Genomic DNA, 19,021 nt, shown 5'->3' with positions numbered 1-19,021 from the left:
ATAAAGTTGAGTCCAGCAGCATCGGCGCCCGAGCGGTCAAATATTACCGCCCGAGCGCCATACTTACTGTCCGAGCGCGAACAGTCCAGAAGACCCCGCGCCCGAGCAGTAGAAATATCGCGCCCGAGCGCGAGTCAGTTTCGGGATGAATCCTAGTTTCCTATTTTAGAGTTTTTATTATCTTGGCAAGTATATTTCATATCTTTTTGATTTGGTATCAATATATAGACGAATTTTATTGATTGAAAACAACTTTTGTTCATTATTGATTGAGTTTATAAAAACTTTCTTTGAGAATTCTCTCAAAAACAAGCTTAAGTTTCGTTATAACTTTTGCGTTGTATAAAATCAAACTTATCAAAAGATTTATCTTTTGTGGCGTTTGTCAATCGAATATCACGAGGGTTGCCAAGGACGGGTTCTTTGGAGGTTCTCTTGAACGAGATTGTTTCTATCGTTGATGAATTGTTGCTAGACCGCGTGATCTAGAGGCGATTTTCACACCTATCAATTACTTGTTTCAAAGATCGGGAAAAATCAAAGATCTCGTGGGCGGGATCGCATCATGGTATCAGAGCGTAACTGGGATATGCTCGAAGTAGAGTCTAGGGCACTTGAGTCTAGACACAAATAAAATGATTGTGTATGTGTTTGACTATTTGCTCTTGTTTGAACTATGTGCTGTGATTTATTTGAATTAGCCTGAGTTAGTAATGTTTATTAGATTTTGAACTTAGTTTAATAACTAGCTACGAGACTAAGTTTTAGCTTTTCTTTGGTTCTTTTGTGTTTTTTAAGTTATTTTGCCTTGGTTAAATCCTTGTGTCTTATAGAATGGTACCTGGAGAAAGAGGCAAAAATGGAAAAGAAGTTGTCCTGGAGTCAGAAGCCCAGAATGTCCGAGGACTTGAAGACATTGTCAGGGGTAGACGTGGTCGTCCTGCAGCCCAGACTGCTAGAAACGTGGAGGAAGAAGTGAATCAAGAAGTCGAGCAGTTGACTCAGAAAGTTGGTGGGATGCAGTTAATAATTTCTCAATTTCAAGAATTACGTCCTCCCAAATTCTTTGGCACTGAAAATGGCGAAAAAGCATTCGGATGGTTGAAAAGCGTAAACCATCTATTTAATTTTCTCGAATATACCGAAAGTGTCAGACTGAAGCTGGCAATCTATCAGGTAAACAATTTAAGAAGAAATCTCAATCCTGCTCTTCCATTTCAGACAGTACTAGTGGGAGCAGTGTTGTTGGGTCTTCGAATGCTGTGTACTGTGACCACTGTGGTGGAAGACATTTTAGTTCACAGTGTATAGGAGTCCAGGGGTCTTGCTATATATGTGGTCAAGTTGGGCATTTTGCTAAAGTGTGCCCCAATGCCCAAAGACAGCAATTTCAGCCACAACAGTCTGGAAAGGTTCCCCGAGGACCAGCTTTCAGGCCGTATGCTCCTGCACAGTCATTTCAGCAGTCTGGTTATCCACCACCTCGAGGTCCTCCTCAGCAGCAATATCTGGTGCCGCAGCAGGCTCGAGTACATGCATTGACTCAGGACCAGGCTCAGGATGCACCAGGTGGAGTGATTGCAGGTATTTGCTATGTTTTTTATTATCATGCGTGTATATTGATAGACACTGGAGCATCTCATTCATTTTTATCTGCTGCATTTGTTGATGAGCATGAGATTGCTACTATTCCGTTGTTGGATACTGTGTCTGTGGCTACTCCTGCCGGTGTATACTTGATGTCTCGTGAGATAGTCATAAATTGTGTAATTAGATTTGAGGATAATATTATGATAACTAATCTAATCAAGTTAGCCATGTCTGATTTCGATTGTATCCTTGGTATGGATATATTGACGAATTATCGAGCTACTATGGACTGTTTCCATGGAATTGTCAGATTTAGACCGTATTATTGCAGCAAATGGAACTTTTACGGTTATGATTCACAGTCTCGCATTCCGTTAGTATCAGCAATGAAAATGTTCAGGTTGTTGTCAACCGGCAATGAAGGATTTTTTTTATCTATGCTCTTGATGCAACACGGGAAGAACGATTGACAGTTTCCGACATTCCCGTTGTCAATAATTTGCCAGATGTATTTCCTGATGAGATTCCAGGTTTTCCACCTCAAAGGGAAATAGATCTTAGCATTGAATTGATGCCAGGAACAAATCCTATTTCTAGAGCACCATATCGTTTAGCTCCGACAGAGTTGAAAGAACTAAAAGAACAGCTTCAAGATTTACTGGAAAAATGCTATATCAGACCGTGTATGTCACCTTGGGGAGCTCCAGTATTGTTCGTAAAGAAGAAAGACGGAACGATGAGAATGTGCGTCGATTATCGGCAGTTGAACCGGGCTACTGTGAAGAATAAGTATCCTCTGCCGCGTATTGACGACTTGTTTGATCAATTGCAAGGTACTTCTATGTATTCCAAGATTGATCTTCGTTCCGGATACCATCAGCTGAGAGTCCAAGAGGAAGATGTTCCTAAGACAGCATTTCGTACACGTTATGGACACTATGAATTCCTAGTCGTGCCGTTTGGTTTGACTAATGCTCCAGCAGTTTTTATGGACCTAATGAATCGTGTATTCTGGGAATTCATAGATAAATTTGTTATCGTTTTCATTGACGACATCTTGATTTATTCCAAGTCACAGAAAGAACACAAAGAACATTTGACACTAGTCCTTCAGACACTCAGAGAAGAGCGGTTGTATGCCAAATTTTCTAAGTGTGAGTTTTGGATGGACATAGTTTTATTTTTAGGCCATGTTATATCAACACAAGGAGTATCTGTTGATCCTAGTAAAGTTGAAGCCGTTATCAATTGGCTTAAGCCAACAAATGTTTCCGAAATTTGCAGCTTTTTGGGATTAGCTGGGTATTATAGTCGTTTTATTGAGGGATTTTCGGAAATAGCTAGGCCTATGACCCAGTTAACGCAGAAAGATCGACGTTTTGTGTGGACTGCAGAATGTGAGTCTAGTTTCCGGACTTTGAAAGAAAAGTTAACCACAGCTCCAGTGCTAGCCTTGCCTTCAGGCTCATGTGGATTTGTTGTTTGCACAGATGCTTCTCTAAATGGACTGGGTTGTATTTTGATGCAAAATGGGCGAGTGATTGCATATGCATCTCGTCAGTTGAAGCCACATGAGACTCGATATCCAGTTCATGATTTGGAGTTAGCTGCCATTGTGTTTGCATTGAAGATATGGCGTCATTATCTGTACGGAGAACAATTTGTGATTTATTCTGATCACAAGAGTCTGAAGTATCTTTTCACACAGTCTGACTTGAATATGAGACAGCGTCGATGGTTGGAATTGCTTAAGGACTTTGATTGTGAGATTCAGTACCAGCCAGGGCGAATGAATCAAGTTGCAGATGCTTTGAGCAGAAAGGTTCAGCCTAAAATGTTGGCATCTTTGACTATTTCAAAGGTTCATGAGCATTTGGGAACTTCAGGATGGACTTATCAATCTAAAGGCGACTACTTTATAGTTTCATCTATTCAAGTTGAGCCACAGATTGTTTTTAAAATCAAAGCAGCACAGAGAACTGATCTGCATGTTCTTAGATTGAAAGAATTGACTCAGACAGGTCAATCAGACAAGTTCAGTGTTGCTTCAGATGGATGTCTGCGCTATAATGGTAGACTTGTGGTTCCGAATTTGATAGATTTGAAAGAATCTATATTCCGAGAAGCTCATTGTAGTCGACATAGTGTTCATCCTGGAATCAGAAAGATGTATCATATTTTGAAATCTCATTACTGGTGGGAAGGTATGAAGAAAGAGATTTCTGACTTTGTGGCTAGATGTTTGACGTGTCAACCTGTTAAAGCTGAGAGAATGAGACCTGGTGGTATGTTACATAGTTTTGAAGTGCCACAGTGGAATTGGGAGCACATTGCTATGGATTTTGTAACACATCTACCTCGTTCTAATCGTGGTTGTGATGCGATTTGGGTGATTGTGGATAGATTATCTAAATTAGCCCATTTTATTCCTCATGATTGTACTTGTACTTATAAGAAAATGGCAAAAATGTACATTGATCATGTAGTGAGATTGCATGGTGTGCCTGTAACCATAGTATCGGATCGTGATCCCAGGTTTGCTTCATAGTTTTGGAATAGTTTGCAATCAGCATTAGGTTCAACGTTGGCAATGAGCACTGCATATCACCCACAGACAGATGGTCAGTCAGAAAGGACCATTCAGACACTCGAGGATATGTTGCGAGCATTCGTGATGGATTTTAGTGGTGGTTGGCAGGAATCATTGTCACTTGTTGAATTCTCTTACAATAATAGCTTCCAAGCAACCATCGGAATGGCACCATTTGAAGCCTTATATGGTAGAAAGTGTAGATCTCCGATATGCTGGGAAGATGTAGGAGAAAGACAAATGTAAATGCCAGAATTTATACAAGAAATGAAAGAAAAGGTTGAAATGATCAGAAAAAGAATGAAAGCAGCTCAGGATCGTCAAGTCAGTTATGCTAATAAAAGGCGTAGGCCTTTAGAATTTCAGGTTGGCGACCAGGTTTTCTTGAAAGTATCACCGTTTCATGGTACTATGAGATTTGGACGCAAAGGGAAACTAGCTCCGTGTTATATTGGTCCGTATGCGATTGTTGAGAGTATTGGCACATTAGCTTATCGTTTGGACTTACCGCAGAGTTTGTCTGCGATTCATGATGTATTTCATGTATCTATGATGCGGAAATACGAGCCGGATCCTTCTCATGTCTTGAGGATTGATGAGGTGGAGTTGGATAGTTCCCTAAGCTATGTTGAGCATCCATTGCAAATTCTTGAACGTAAAGAAAAGCAACTTAGGAATAAGACGATACCACTGGTTATGGTGCAATGGAGTAGACATGGGAGAGAAGAAGCTACATGAGAATTAGAGGCTAAGATGCGTCAAGATTGGCCTCATTTGTTTGAAAATGTAATAAATTACTCCATGTATTCTGATTTCCCTATGTACTATCAGTGGTAAATGTTTATAAATCAATTTTGTATAAATGTTGTGTATGCTAGATTTCGAGGACGAAATCTTTTTATTAGTAGGGGAGAATGTGAGAGCACAGCCTGTACACCCAAGCCCAGCCCAAAATTTAAGGTTAAATAATAATAATAATAATCATAATATAAACAAAAAAAGAAAGAAACAGAAGTTTCTCTCTCCCCGTATACTGCATCGCCGAACCTTATTTCTTTCTTCAACATATTTCGAAATTTCATCCTTCGATTTTAGCCGCTCCGGTCGCCGAAAAATTACAGTAAATATATATTCGGAAAGCCCATGACGAGAGCTATCCAGTGATACCCATTTTACAAGGTTTTATCGCGATCCCGTTCGAACCCGTGAACCTTGGCTCGTTCGAATTTTTCTCTTTTGTCTTGATTTCGTGTTATTTCGAGCTTGGACAACTGATTGTATAGTTGTACTCGAAATTTGAAGCGTTTGAGGTAAAAATTCGGATTTTAGGGTTTCGAAATTTTGGGTATTTTGAATAATTCGAATTCCAATAATTAATATATATTGGATTATTGATTGTAGGTGCTATATCGGAGCCGATTGGAGGTATTAAGCTAATTTTCGAAATTTATTTAGATAATATTTCGATATTAGTCTATTAATTTGGGAATTTATGATTTGTGAAATGTTAAATCGTTATTGGGATGTATTTATAGCATTAGAAATAAAAAATGAACATTTTGGAAATTCCTAGTAAATATCGAAAAATTTCAGAGTCGATATGATCGAATTTTCGAAATTTCAAGTTGTCCGGTATTAAGAGATTTAAGTTAATTAAATCACTATATTTGACTTTGCGATGAGTTTTAGAAATTTTAAAGCTTAAATTAAGAATTTTTGGAATTTTAGGCTAAATTGTCAAATAATAGAAAAATAAATGGAACTTGATATGAAATGTATTAATTGCCACAGGATTGGATTGTGCGAGAACTCCTTAAGATATTTTGTGGTAAATTAAGGATTCAGTTGAGGTACGTATGAACTGTTTTATTATGACGTCTATAGTGATGTGGAATGACGTTAAGTACTTTGTAATGAGTTGTGGCGTGCTTTATGTGCTTCTGTGAATACGTGATTGCATTCATGTATTTATTTGAGTTTATACATAGCATTTCGAGCCTTGACTCCGTTGATTGCTATCATTGCTGATCTGTTGAGATGTTGCGTCATCTATGGAGCGAGTGATAGGATAGATCACTCCTGACATCTTATCGATGGAACGAGTGATAGGATTAACACTCTCCTGATGACTGCTCGAGGACTGACCGGGTCGCTACCGGACCCTCGATGCTACGTGCATGGATGAGTGGCGGCATGATATTACGTTCCTGCATTCCTGGCACGGGTGGCCACTGTTCCTGTTGCTGATGCGTTTTATTGGACTCCGTTTTGGTATCCGTTATTTCATTGTTACCGACACGCATTGCATTGCATTTCATTGCATTTTACTTGATTTTATTTCACGTCAGTTATAATTGTCATAATTTTACTGGTTAGTCGTACTGGGGCCTGACCCGTCTTTTCTGTTTATGCTATGGTTGTTTTTGATGCCATAGCAGATTATCCAGGAGGATTTGACGCGTCCGGTGGAGCGTCAGGTAGCGGTGCCCAGTAGTTGGATTGTTGTTGCGAGTTCCCAGATATTCTATCATTGAGTCATACTTTTGCCAAGGAATGCCCTGTGTAGCTGTACTATTATTTTATGAGGTTTTGGATTACTAGTTGTGTGATTGAGCCTTGTCGGCTATGTATGCATTAGTCCTTGCCAGTGCGGCTATAGGTTTGTGAATTGCTGTTATGACTTTATTTCGAGTATATAAATGTTGTGTGTTGCTTGGAAATTTTTGGGATGTCATACTTACGGGGAGGTCATGCCGAAATTTCTATTGACCCAAAAGCAAAATTTTTAATCGCTTACGCTGTTTACATTAAAGAATCCTGGTTGTTTGGTCATTAAACGTTAATCAGGAGCACGGGCCCCCACAGTTTTAATGTCCAAGAGAGAGTTCAAATGATTTACTAGATTAATAAATAGATAGTCAGAAATTGCATGCGATTAGTTGATCAACGACCATAGACTTATATCCCAACAGAGTAATCGATTTACATCGATGGGATATAGGCACAGAGACAGAGATATTGTTTAGATATCAATCCACCAAAGAAAAGAGAAATAACATCGTTATTGTCATGTTATACTATGTTATTCATGTTTTAAGAGTTAGATGGTATTTAATGATTTCAAAGTCATGTTTTACAGAGTATGGTTGTGTGGACCCGAACGCTAATTCAATTCTTAATCATCATTAGGATCAATTTATTAATTCAAGTAATTTGGGTCATAAAAAAATTTCTTTAATTGCGAAACGTAAATATTCAATAAAAACTAAGGTTTAACAACTAATTATCAAGTGTTCAAACCCTATCTTTAATCCAAGTCCGTAGTCTCCACTCTAATCATGATCTCTCTCTCTTCTTGTCTTGACCCTGATCCTGTCCCACCTGTTGTCATGCACACATACAAACAAGACAACAGCCGGATAACTCCGGTGAGAATTATATTCCCAGTATAAACCATGTATACATGCATTTCATATAAACAATATAAAAGCATGAAATAAACATTCATAACATGTATCAAATTCAGAAGCATGAATCAATATAAACTCGGAATATAACATGTATCCAATCCGATACATGGATCAACATAAACTCTGAATCACACTCCGTGACTCATGGACTCGTACTCGACTCGTCCTAATCTAGGGATCCCGATCGAAATAAGAACATACACCCACCTACACTCCCGATCGGGGTGGTGACATGTTCTTATTCACGGACTTTGGCTCTTTCCATATCGAACACCAGTAATAGAAGAAACTCCAATTTTATCCACTCCGATATAGCCAAACGTCCGATGTCTTGACCTAACCGTCACAGACTTTGGCATTTCACCAATATCCTATCCTGTGACAATGTGCAATGTGCTAGTGACGATTCCATCACTATCCGGAACTACTGTCACAAGATTACTCATTCACAATTAGGCGTATTCGCTTAATGACTCAATACATAAATCAATAAATCAAAGGTATCAACCTCATACAATTGCAAATATCGATGCAATAAAGTGAAGTATGTGATTTTGGGAAACTCAAGTCAATCGGACTCGAGTTGTGCAATCCCACATCAACATAAATTTATACCTTTGTCTTCGCGGTCAGAAGAAGTCGAAGTCTCGAAGTCAAATCTATCCATATCAATCTAAAATACAATATCGCATAGGCACAATCTCAATATGCAACTCAATTCAAAATCTATTCTGATCAATACTCAAATCAAACATAATCTGATCAATATCGAATCAAGATACAATCTAATCCATATCAACGATATCATGATATAATCGAAATCACTACTGAATCTGATCAATATCAATTTACTGATGTTTCGACGGTATAACAATGCAGTCTCGATAACACAATCAGTCTCAACATCACAGATATAATACCAGAATTCATAATCAATATCGGTACAACTTATAATCATTAACAATACAATCCTGGTATCGAATCTCAATCAAATCAACTCCAAAAATCACAACTATTACATACACAGTCTGTTCTTCAATCTAACTTCAATTATACGATGTTTACTATATCAGAAACACCTTATATGATTCATATTCAATTCTGACAATATCATAATTTCAAATCACATCTAAACGTAACAAAAATTACGTCCTGTTGTAGCTGTCGTCGCTAGGAACTTAGTGCCGTACTCAGATTCAAAATCAGACGGGCGGATTCTTCAAAATCAAAATTAAAAGCTTCGAAGGAAAAGTGAAATATCCTAAGCTCTATCCTCGTTTCTTTCCTTCTAAATCTTGAAGAATGAAGTTTATATATATATATATATCATGTTACACGATAACACCAAATGTCACTCTTTCCTTCTGCATGCCGCGCACATATGCGCGCCCAAGCCCCGCGCATATGCGCCGGAAGCTCTATCCGGAAATCAGCTGCTGGACTGCTCGCGCATATGCGCGCACATAAGTCGCGCATAAGCGCCAACTCTTCTGGACTTCCCCCTTGGCTTCTCGTATGGCTCGCGCATATGCGCGCACACTTCTCGCGCATATGCGCGAGGTCTTCTGCCACTCACGCGCATATGTCCGCGCATATGCGCGAGGTGTTCTGTCTTCGCACATATTCCGTGTTTTCTTTCATCTTTTCGGTCTAATCCTTCCCGTCTATAATCACATCAATTATCGCAAATCATTTCGGATTAACAGGATAAATTTCTCGGGCCTTACATTTCTCCCCCTCTAAGATTCGATTTCGTCCCCGAAATCACAGGCAATTAAATCCGGTAGCAAGTCTGACAAGGAAAGAAATGTATATAACAGAATCAATCATAATTCCTTTCAGTGTAATAATTCTGAACATCGCTACCTCATATCAGACTCAGTCTTCCAGGTAGCCTATTCGATGCCCTGATGTTTGTACTATACTTCCAACAGCGGAATATTCTTCATCCTGAAATATTTTTCTTTCACGAATCTCTGATTTCACTCTGGAATAATCATTCAAGAAGTATAATCTCATAATACCACTCGAAATAGCTCTTACAGAATTAATCTCACAATATTGGCTAGACAGCATCCGTATATACCCATCAACAGCTCATAATAAATCAACATTAACATCTCCTATCAACTCTGATAATTCCAATCAAGGTTATATTCAATCTTCAACCTCAAATATCAACAGTCATCATCCGACGTTGATATATTCAGTCTATTTGTTCTGAGCTGTCTTTATTTTCTTCCGAAGCAGTTTCAATTTCTTTTTCATATCTCTGATTCCATCCGATCCAATCTCAGGTATCTCGCAGATATTATTCCTATACGAAGGAAATCTGCAGTCCACATTGTACAATGCCTCGACTGATGCTATTTCGATACCCATCTGATAACTATCGTTATACGATAATTTACAAGTGACAATAAATCATGTCAACTAGTGCTAACATCCAGCACTATAGTTCCTGGATATTCTTCAGAATCAGGATAGTTCGCTTCGACTATCCGTTGATCCATAGACGATAAGTGAAAGAGTTTATTGTATACTCTGCCAAAAGTACAAAATCAAACGAAAATCACAGTCTGATATAATCAACTTTTGCATTCAGTACAATCTATCCTTTTTTCTGACATAAATCTCCATCGACTGGTCATATCCGTAAGTCTTCATGTACAAATAATATATGCAAATTCACGCAATCTATTAATAACAATCACATCGCATCACAATCTTGAAAAGATTTCGGTGGTTTCATTACGAAATCTATAGAAATATACTCCCATTTCTATTCAAGAATCGATAATCGATATAACCAATCTCCGGTTTTCCCCTTTTCTGCTACCAGAAAGAATACTGAATTGACTACTGTGCGCTTCTGACCATATCTGTCATTTCAGATTCGAAATATTCGGCACAAACAAGTCAGTTATTCACATACAATACAGTATCACCTACCTGCTATTCTGATCGACACACTGTTCTGATTATCGAAACTGCGTTCTGAACATTCTTATTAAACTTTTGGACTGCTTTAATTCGCGAGTTTAGCTCTGATTCGGCTTGAGTTGTATATACTCTCAACGGTTCCCAATAATCTGTATCACATCTTCGACGTTGTTTAAATCAACTGCTATATCATTTTCGAATGTAATGTCCCAAAAACAATATAATCTGTCTTTAATACTGTTTTAGAACTGATACGAACACGGGTGGTCAAGCTCCAAGGAAGGCATGGGATCCTTTGCAGTTGCCGGAGGGACCAGTCACGAGGGGACGCCTAAAGAAGTTCAAGGAGGCACTACAGGGATTCATGAGCAAGCATGAAGGGGTCGTGATGCATGGGAGTACGTCGGGAGGCCAAAGGAATATCATTCAAGCATTGTTGGAGACGGCCGAGATTCCACGGACCTGTACACGGGGTCCGTGCCCTTTACAGCCGAGGATGAAGAATTCCAGTGTCTACACAGACCCGAGCACGGATCAGTACACGGGGTCCGTGTCCTATGACATTTGCGAAGGTCGTGCGTACACGGACCCGTACACGGAGTTGGACACAGGGTCCGTGCCCCTTGTTTCCACCTTAAAATGATTTTCCCGAGAGTACACGGACACGTACACAGAGGTCTCCACGGGGTCCGTGTCTGAGACGGCTGCGCGAGAATATTTTCCTTTCTAGAGTTTTAATTATTTTGGAGACTAGATTTTTTATATCTTTTGGTTTTATAAAAACATGTTGGACGAAAATTAAACACAATTCAGATTATCATTGATATTTTATCAAAGTTTAGAGTTTTTCTCTCAAGCTTTTCAAAGCTTTTGCTTTGTGTTCATTCAAAAATCAAACTTATCAAGATTCGTTCTTGTGGAATTTGTCGATTGATACCATACGGATTGTCAGGGGCAAGTTTCTTGAAGGTTCGTCTGTTTCTCAATTATTTAATCCGTGAATATTTATTGCTAAGTTTTTATAATTTAGAGGTGAATATCACACATTCAAACTTGATTCAAAAGATCGGGACAACAACGATTCTTTGTTCGTTATTGAATTGAGGGCGCGATTCGATTTTAATCGTGTTTGCTATTCGTTCGTACAAAGTTTCATATCATTTCGTATCAGAGCTTTGGTTCATTGAATTCAAGTAAGTTTACCCTTCGTTCTATTATCAGATCTAAATTTTTTTTCGTTCCGTTTTCAGATCTGATTTGTTCTATTATTCTTCGTCGTTCGTGAATCTGTGATACACGAAATTTTGTGCCTTAATTTTTTCTTTGAATTTTCGGAATTCTTAAAAAAAATACCAAAAATCCGAAAATTCCCTATTATTTCTTTTTGATAATTTGTTCTATTCTCTGTTGTGAGTCATATACACTTGTCTCACACCGTCAAAAAAATTTTTTTTTTTATTATCATTCACCTTCAAATTTCTTGTCTACACAGTCCAAGTGAGTCGATCATAATTTTTCACAAGTTGAACTTGATTGTTTGATATACAAATACAAAGCTTGAGCACACCTTCGAGGATACTATCGAATTTGAGTGAAAAATATTTGAGTGCGAGTGTATTTTCTTTGGAGTGAACGGTGAGTATTTGCTGTGAGCAAAAAAAAATAATAAGAGAGGAGAGACGAGTGAATATTTTTTTTTGGAGTGACCGTGAGCATTTGGGTGAGGATCATTTTGTTTTCTACTAACGTTTTCTTGCAGGTACAAATTTGAAATTAAATGGAGAGGGAGGTAGGAGCCAATTCGAACCCGGGGTTGTCTAAGGTTCAAATGGAGGCGTTGTTTGGGCATTTTAGTAGGATGATGAGAAATGAATTAGAGCCCTTGCATGAGAGGTTGGATAAACTTGAGGTTAGTACTAGCGGGAGTAAGTCTAAACCTAAGGATGTGGGTAGAGGAGAAGAAGAGGAAGAATATGATTTAGGAGGAGATGAGAAAAGTCAAAATGAGAATTGGGGTAGGAATGGAAGAGGTAGAGGATTTGGGAGAGGAAGAGAGAAGCCGTACGGGGCAGATATGATGGGAATAGGGAAGATGGTAACATGGGTAGTATTAAGATGAAAATCCCTTCATTCCATGGGAAGTCTGACTCGGAGGCGTACTTAGAGTGGGAAAAGAGGGTAGAGTTCGTGTTTGAGTGTCATCAATACTCCGAACAAAAGAGGATCCTGACGAGGGTTATGAGGCGGTTGTAGGTGAAGCCCTGGTGACTAGGCGTATCCTGAGTGCCCAAGTCAAGGAGGAGGAGACTAACCAAAGAGAGAACTTGTTCCATACTAAGTGTTTTGTGAATCAAAAGGTTTGCAATTTAATCATAGATGGGGGGAGTTTTACTAATGTGGCTAGTGTTGAAATGGTGGGGAAATTGGGTTTGCCTACACTAAAACACCCTCAACCATATAGGCTTCAATGGTTGAATGATTGTGCGGAAGTGAAGGTCACAAAGCAAGTGCTAGTGCCTTTTTCTATTGGGAAGTATGTGGATGAGGTCTTGTGTGATGTAGTACCCATGCATGCTTGTCATATCTTGTTGGGTAGACCGTGGCAATACGACAGAAAGGTGACTCATGATGGGTTCAAGAATAGATATTCATTTGTGTTGAAGAAGGAATCCATTGTTTTACTCCCTTTGTCCCCAAAGCAAGTGTTGGAGGACCAATTGAAAAAAAAGAAGAGAGATGAGGCCGAGAAAAAAAGTGAATTAAAAAGTGAGATGGTGTGGGGACCCGGACGCTAATCATCTTCTTAATCATCTTTGGGATTTAATTATCAATTAAGGTAAACAGGGTCTAAAAATTTTTCTTTAAAATGCGGAAGGTAATGGAATCAATCTATTATAAAAACCAGTATAATAATACAAATCTTGTACAACATGCTTCTATTTCAAACTAATCTAAGGTTGAACTACTAAATTTCAAGTATTAAACCAAGTCTACATTCAAGTCCGGAATCACCACTCTAATCTCGATCTCTCATCATCTTCTTGACCCCGATCTTGTCCCACCTGTTGTCATGCACACATACAAACAAGACAACAGCCGGATACTCCGGTGAGAATAAATCCCTGTATAAATAATGTATACATGCAGTTAACTGAATTAACATAAAAGCATGAATTATATCTTATCACATGCAGCATAATCAAAAAACATGTATCAATACCAGTCTGTAAATAAAACATGAATCGTAATCTACGAAACATAAATCAATACGGATCTGTAAATCAAGTTCTAGTCTCGATATCTAAGACTCGACTCATCTCTCATTCTAATCTAGTCTAGGGATCCCGGTGAATAAGAACATAACAAGTCTCCCACCTACTACTACCAGTTGCAGTGGCGGTACGTTCTTATTTCTGGAATTTGGTCTAGCTGTATCGAATAATCTACAATAAGAACAATATCTGTATCTTAAGCACATCGATACACCAAACGTCCAGAGCCTTGGCGTATCTACCAAGACTAAGCCTATTCTAACAATGTGCAATGGGTCAGTGATAAGTCTGTCAAAATCTAACCCCTCTGTCAGTGACTCTTATTTAATAGCTCTCTACTTTCTACTTCTAATTTAATAGAATAAACATACTCATTAAAATGCAAAGGTATAAAAACAATACTATACAAGTATGTGATTTAGGGAAACTCGAGTTAAATCTAACTCAAGTCGATCTCCCAATTGACATCGATTTATACCTTTCTCTTCTCGGTCTGATGAAGACGAAGTCTTGTATTCCAATTTGTCCATATCCAAATTTGATAATGACAATCATATAAATACCATATCAGTATATAACTCAATTCAAGACCTGTTCTGATCAATACTCAAATCGGTATATATTCTGATTCATATCTGTACAAGGTATGATCTAATTCATATCAATAATATGACGATACAATCGAAATCATTACTGAATCTGATCAATATCAATCTACTGATGTTTCGATGGCATAGCAATACAGTCACGATAACCACGTCTATCTCAACATCACAGATATAATACCAGATTTCAGTACAACTCAAAATCTGAATAATAACACAACTCTGATATAGACTCTCAACTAAATCAACTCTGAAATTCATAACAATTCCATAAACAGTCTATTCTTTAATCTGACTTCAGTTATACAATGTCTACTGTAGCAGAAACATCATATCTGATTCATATTCAATTCTGACAATATCATAAATTCAAATCATGTCTAAACGTAACGAAACTTACGTCCAGTTGTAGCCTGCGTCGATAGGAACACAGTACTGAAATCGGATTACAATTCTAACAGGCTGATCTTTCACAATCACAAATCTACAAAGGCGTAAGGTTTTTCTCTCAAAAGCTTTGACCCTTTTCTGAATTTTGATAAGGAAAAGCGTGCAATTCTTATATATATACTGCATGGAACACCAGGAAACGTGGCTTATTTTTCATGCTGCACGTGGCACCGCGGGTGCGCTTATTCCATGACCGCGGGTGCGCTCAGTATAATGATATACATCAATTTTTTCGAAAGTTTCGACCGCGGGTGTGCTCAGTCCTGTAACGCGGGTGCGCTGACCTCACTGTAGCAGCACCGCGGGTGCGCTGCCTCTGGGACCGCGGGTGCGGTGTTGCTACTGTAATTCTATTCAACTTTCTGTCCATGCACCGCGGGTGCAGTCCTTCTTTAGGCGCGGGTGCGCTCATGCTACTGTAATTCTTCCACAATCCATGAGCTCAACCGCGGGTGCGGTCTATATTTCATGCAACACTTCATAATCTCATTTAATGCTTCTCATTACATGTCATGCATACTCATATCTTCCGAATATCACATCAATGAAGACTAATAAATCTCAAGCCTTACATTTCTCCCCCTCTAAGAAATGATTTCGTCCTCGAAATCGCAAACAATCAATTCAGACATATCAGAAAGAATGTATACAGAGTTTAAATCTAAAACTCATCTCCATAAATCCATTCTGAAATCTTAATCTCATATCAGATTCTGTCTTTCAAGGAATATTTCTAATGCTCCGTCGACTTTACTGTATATGCAACAGTAGAACATTCTTCGTTCTAAATTTTCTTCCTTTCACAGATCTCTGATTCCAGACCGGAGTAGTCATTCAAGAAGCATAAAATCATAATACCACTCGAAATCATTTTAATCGAATCAATCGCAAAATACTGGCTATACAATCGTCATCATCCGACGTTGGTGTATTAAGTCTGTCTGGTCTGACCTATCTTTATTCTCTTCTGAATTAGCTACATTTTCTTTGTCATATCTATGATCAATTTAGATTAAAGTTCATATACCTCAAAAATATCATCTCTATATGAAAGAAATCTGTGGTACTCAGTGTACAATATCTTATCTGCAACTATCACATTACTCTTCTGATGGCTATTATCATACTATAATTCATAGGATGACAATATGTCATATTAACTAGTGCTAGCATCCAGCACTACAACTCCATAATTATCTTCTAATATCTGGATAGTACACTCTGGCTATCTGTCAGTCTGTGGATAATATTTGAATGGATTCATGGTACGTTCTGCCATAATCACAAACTCAATCAAAATCACAATCTGATATAGTCTAGTTCTGCATTCTGATCAATCTGACCATTTCTTTGACATCGATCTTTGTCATCTGGTCATGTTTGTACGTCATCTTGTACAAACTAATAGATATAGATTGAACAATCTGTCAAACACAATCATATTATATCACAATCTGGAAAGTATTATAGTGATCTCATTACGAAATTCATCGAATTATACTCCCCATATCTAGTCAGAAATATACAAATTCTGCAATAACTCTTTTGATTTCTATCTCTTTCTATCTTCATTTATTGGCGGTTCAGACATTTCAGTACAAATTCTGCCAATCATTTCAGTACAAATTCTGTCACAACTGATTCAATCTGTACAGGTCCGAACTATCTGTTCGAATATCATACATTCTCAGTCACCAAAATAAAAACTGAATCCACTACGGTGCGTTTCTGACCCTATCTGTCCTTTCCAATTCGAACTATTTGGTATAAACAATCAGTTAATAATATAAATTAAAGAAAAATACCTACCTAGTATTTGGTTCTGATTGTTGATATCAAATTCTGTTGTACAATTCTGAAACATTTGACATCACCAGATAATCACTCTCATACGTAAAGTCACATATCTGTCACTTTGATCGATGCTGTGTTCTGATTATTGAAATTAAGCTCTGAACATTCTGATTTTGATCTACTGAAGTTCTCGAATTCAACTCTGATTCGGATTGAACTGTATATAATCTCAACGGTTCACAATAATCTGTATCACATACGGATTCAGAACAACAGTAATATCAAATCAGATTCGAAATATCAATAATCTATACTGATCTAGTGAGTTTAGTAAACTCATAAAACGGCAATTTCTGGCAATACTGTCAATTCTGCCTAATCAATCACATCTTCATATCGCTCATATCAACTGCTATATATCATCTACAACATAATATGCCCCAAACAATACAATGTATCAAATACTGTTTTAGAACAATAACATACTCAGGCAGACACAAAATAACAATCGTATACGAAAATCTGTCAATTCAGACCAAACATACATTTCTGACATTTCTGAAATTTCTGATATGTCTGATATCGGTATCATTCTTATCTACTGATCATGATCTCAACTGTGTCAAAATCAATCGGTATACTAACTTCAGATATCGCACATTCTGCATACAATCTATTTCAAGCAGGATTCATATCTGAATAATATCTGTATACAATATTCACAGTTCTCAAAGTATTCAATATAATCTTCAGATATTCGATTCAATCAATCAGATGCTACAAGTATATCAAAATGTCATAGATACAACGAGCATGAAATCATCAGAATATCTCTGAACATACTGAAATATGCCACCGAGAAACACTAAATCAAATGTAACTCCTGGCCCGTACTCTTCTACTGATCTTTCAATTCTTTCACTTCATTCAGTGACATTCTGCACATTCAATATCATTATGTACTGAATTCTAACAAAACAAACAGTACCTGATCTCATTTAAATTTTGAAGTCTATCTTTCAATCAGAAGCAAATCCGAAATCTCATCTGGAAAATATCAGCAACTCATACATTATTGGCAAATCTGCCAATTCTAGGCTCGATTTCAGTATGTCTACTGAATACATAAGGATACCATCTGTTCCTTTCTGTATCAATAATCGAGTCATAAATAATACAGATATCAAAGGAATTCTAGATCTAGAATCCTTACCGTGGAATTTCTGTTCATCAACCCTATCTGGTCTGAATCTTATACTCTCCTGAAAGGAATCTATCATAATTCTATATTTTTTCAGCATATTAATATCAATAATGCAGTCAAATCAGAAATACAAGTACATCATAATCTAACTCGACCTCATTCTCATCTTACTGTAGTATACAATATTTCACAGAAATCTCTGATATCAATCTTTCTTTCCCAACAAGTAAGGGAATCAATACTACAGTACAATCAAACACAACAGATACAGTATATCTCAATGCAACTCAGTCAAATATAATCGTAGGGAATGCATTAGTATATATCGATACCTATGCAATATAATCATAAAAGAACAGTACCTGCCACTATATCATCAGGTGTGTCCGGTGTCTGTTCCTCAGTCTTCTGCTCCCTAAAATCTTCGGGAATTTCTCTGAGGACAAACTCTAGCAAGGTGTCCCGGCTGTCTACAAATACGGCAACTACTAGTTACTCCCTGGCATTGCTCTGTGGGATGTCTCCCTCCGCAAGTTCTGCAATACACTCCAGTATAACTTGGGCTGGAACCACTGGAGCTAGACGAACCACTCAGTCCGCTCCCTAACTTCTTGAATGGCTTCTTTCGAGCTTTCAGCAAATCTTGCTTTCCACTCGTGCTGCCGTGATCAAATCGGAGAGGGGATTGCTGTGTCTGGGGTTGCATCACACACACCCTTTTTAGTTGTCTAATCAGACTTGCCTCCGCTCTCTTCGCTTTATTCAAGGCATCAGTAAAATGATAAGGTCGCTGCATATTCATCAATGCAACTATCTCCGAGTTCAATCCTCTGATGAACTGATCCGCTACAGCTCCATCATTCCCAATTACATTAGGAGCAAAACGCAGTAGAGTAGAGAATTTAGCAACATATCCTTTAATATTCAGTTGACCTTGTCTCAAATTCTCAAACTCTGCTTTCTTGTCCTCCCGATATGAAACTAAGAAAAATCTTCGATAATATTCAGTTCTGAATATTTCCCACAAAATCACTGTACCTCCATGTTCTAGCATTCTTTTACTTGTAATCCACCAACTTCTGGCAGTCTCTCGTAACTGGTGG

The 19,021-nt window shown here is 38.0% G+C and overlaps 1 long non-coding RNA gene across 1 annotated transcript; it reads left to right on the top strand.

Moving 5' to 3' along the window:
• Positions 1–5,197: 5,197 nt before the first annotated feature.
• LOC142550826 (uncharacterized) lies at positions 5,198–6,592 on the top strand. Its single transcript, XR_012821413.1, has 3 exons — positions 5,198–5,490; positions 5,582–5,605; positions 5,972–6,592. It is a non-coding gene; the product is annotated as an uncharacterized LOC142550826 (long non-coding RNA).
• Positions 6,593–19,021: the final 12,429 nt, after the last annotated feature.

This window comes from Primulina tabacum, chromosome 7 (genome assembly GCF_025594145.1).
Source record: "Primulina tabacum isolate GXHZ01 chromosome 7, ASM2559414v2, whole genome shotgun sequence".
NCBI lineage: Eukaryota > Viridiplantae > Streptophyta > Magnoliopsida > Lamiales > Gesneriaceae > Primulina > Primulina tabacum.
Note: the sequence above shows the minus strand (reverse complement) of the source record. Positions and strands in the feature narration are given on the sequence as shown.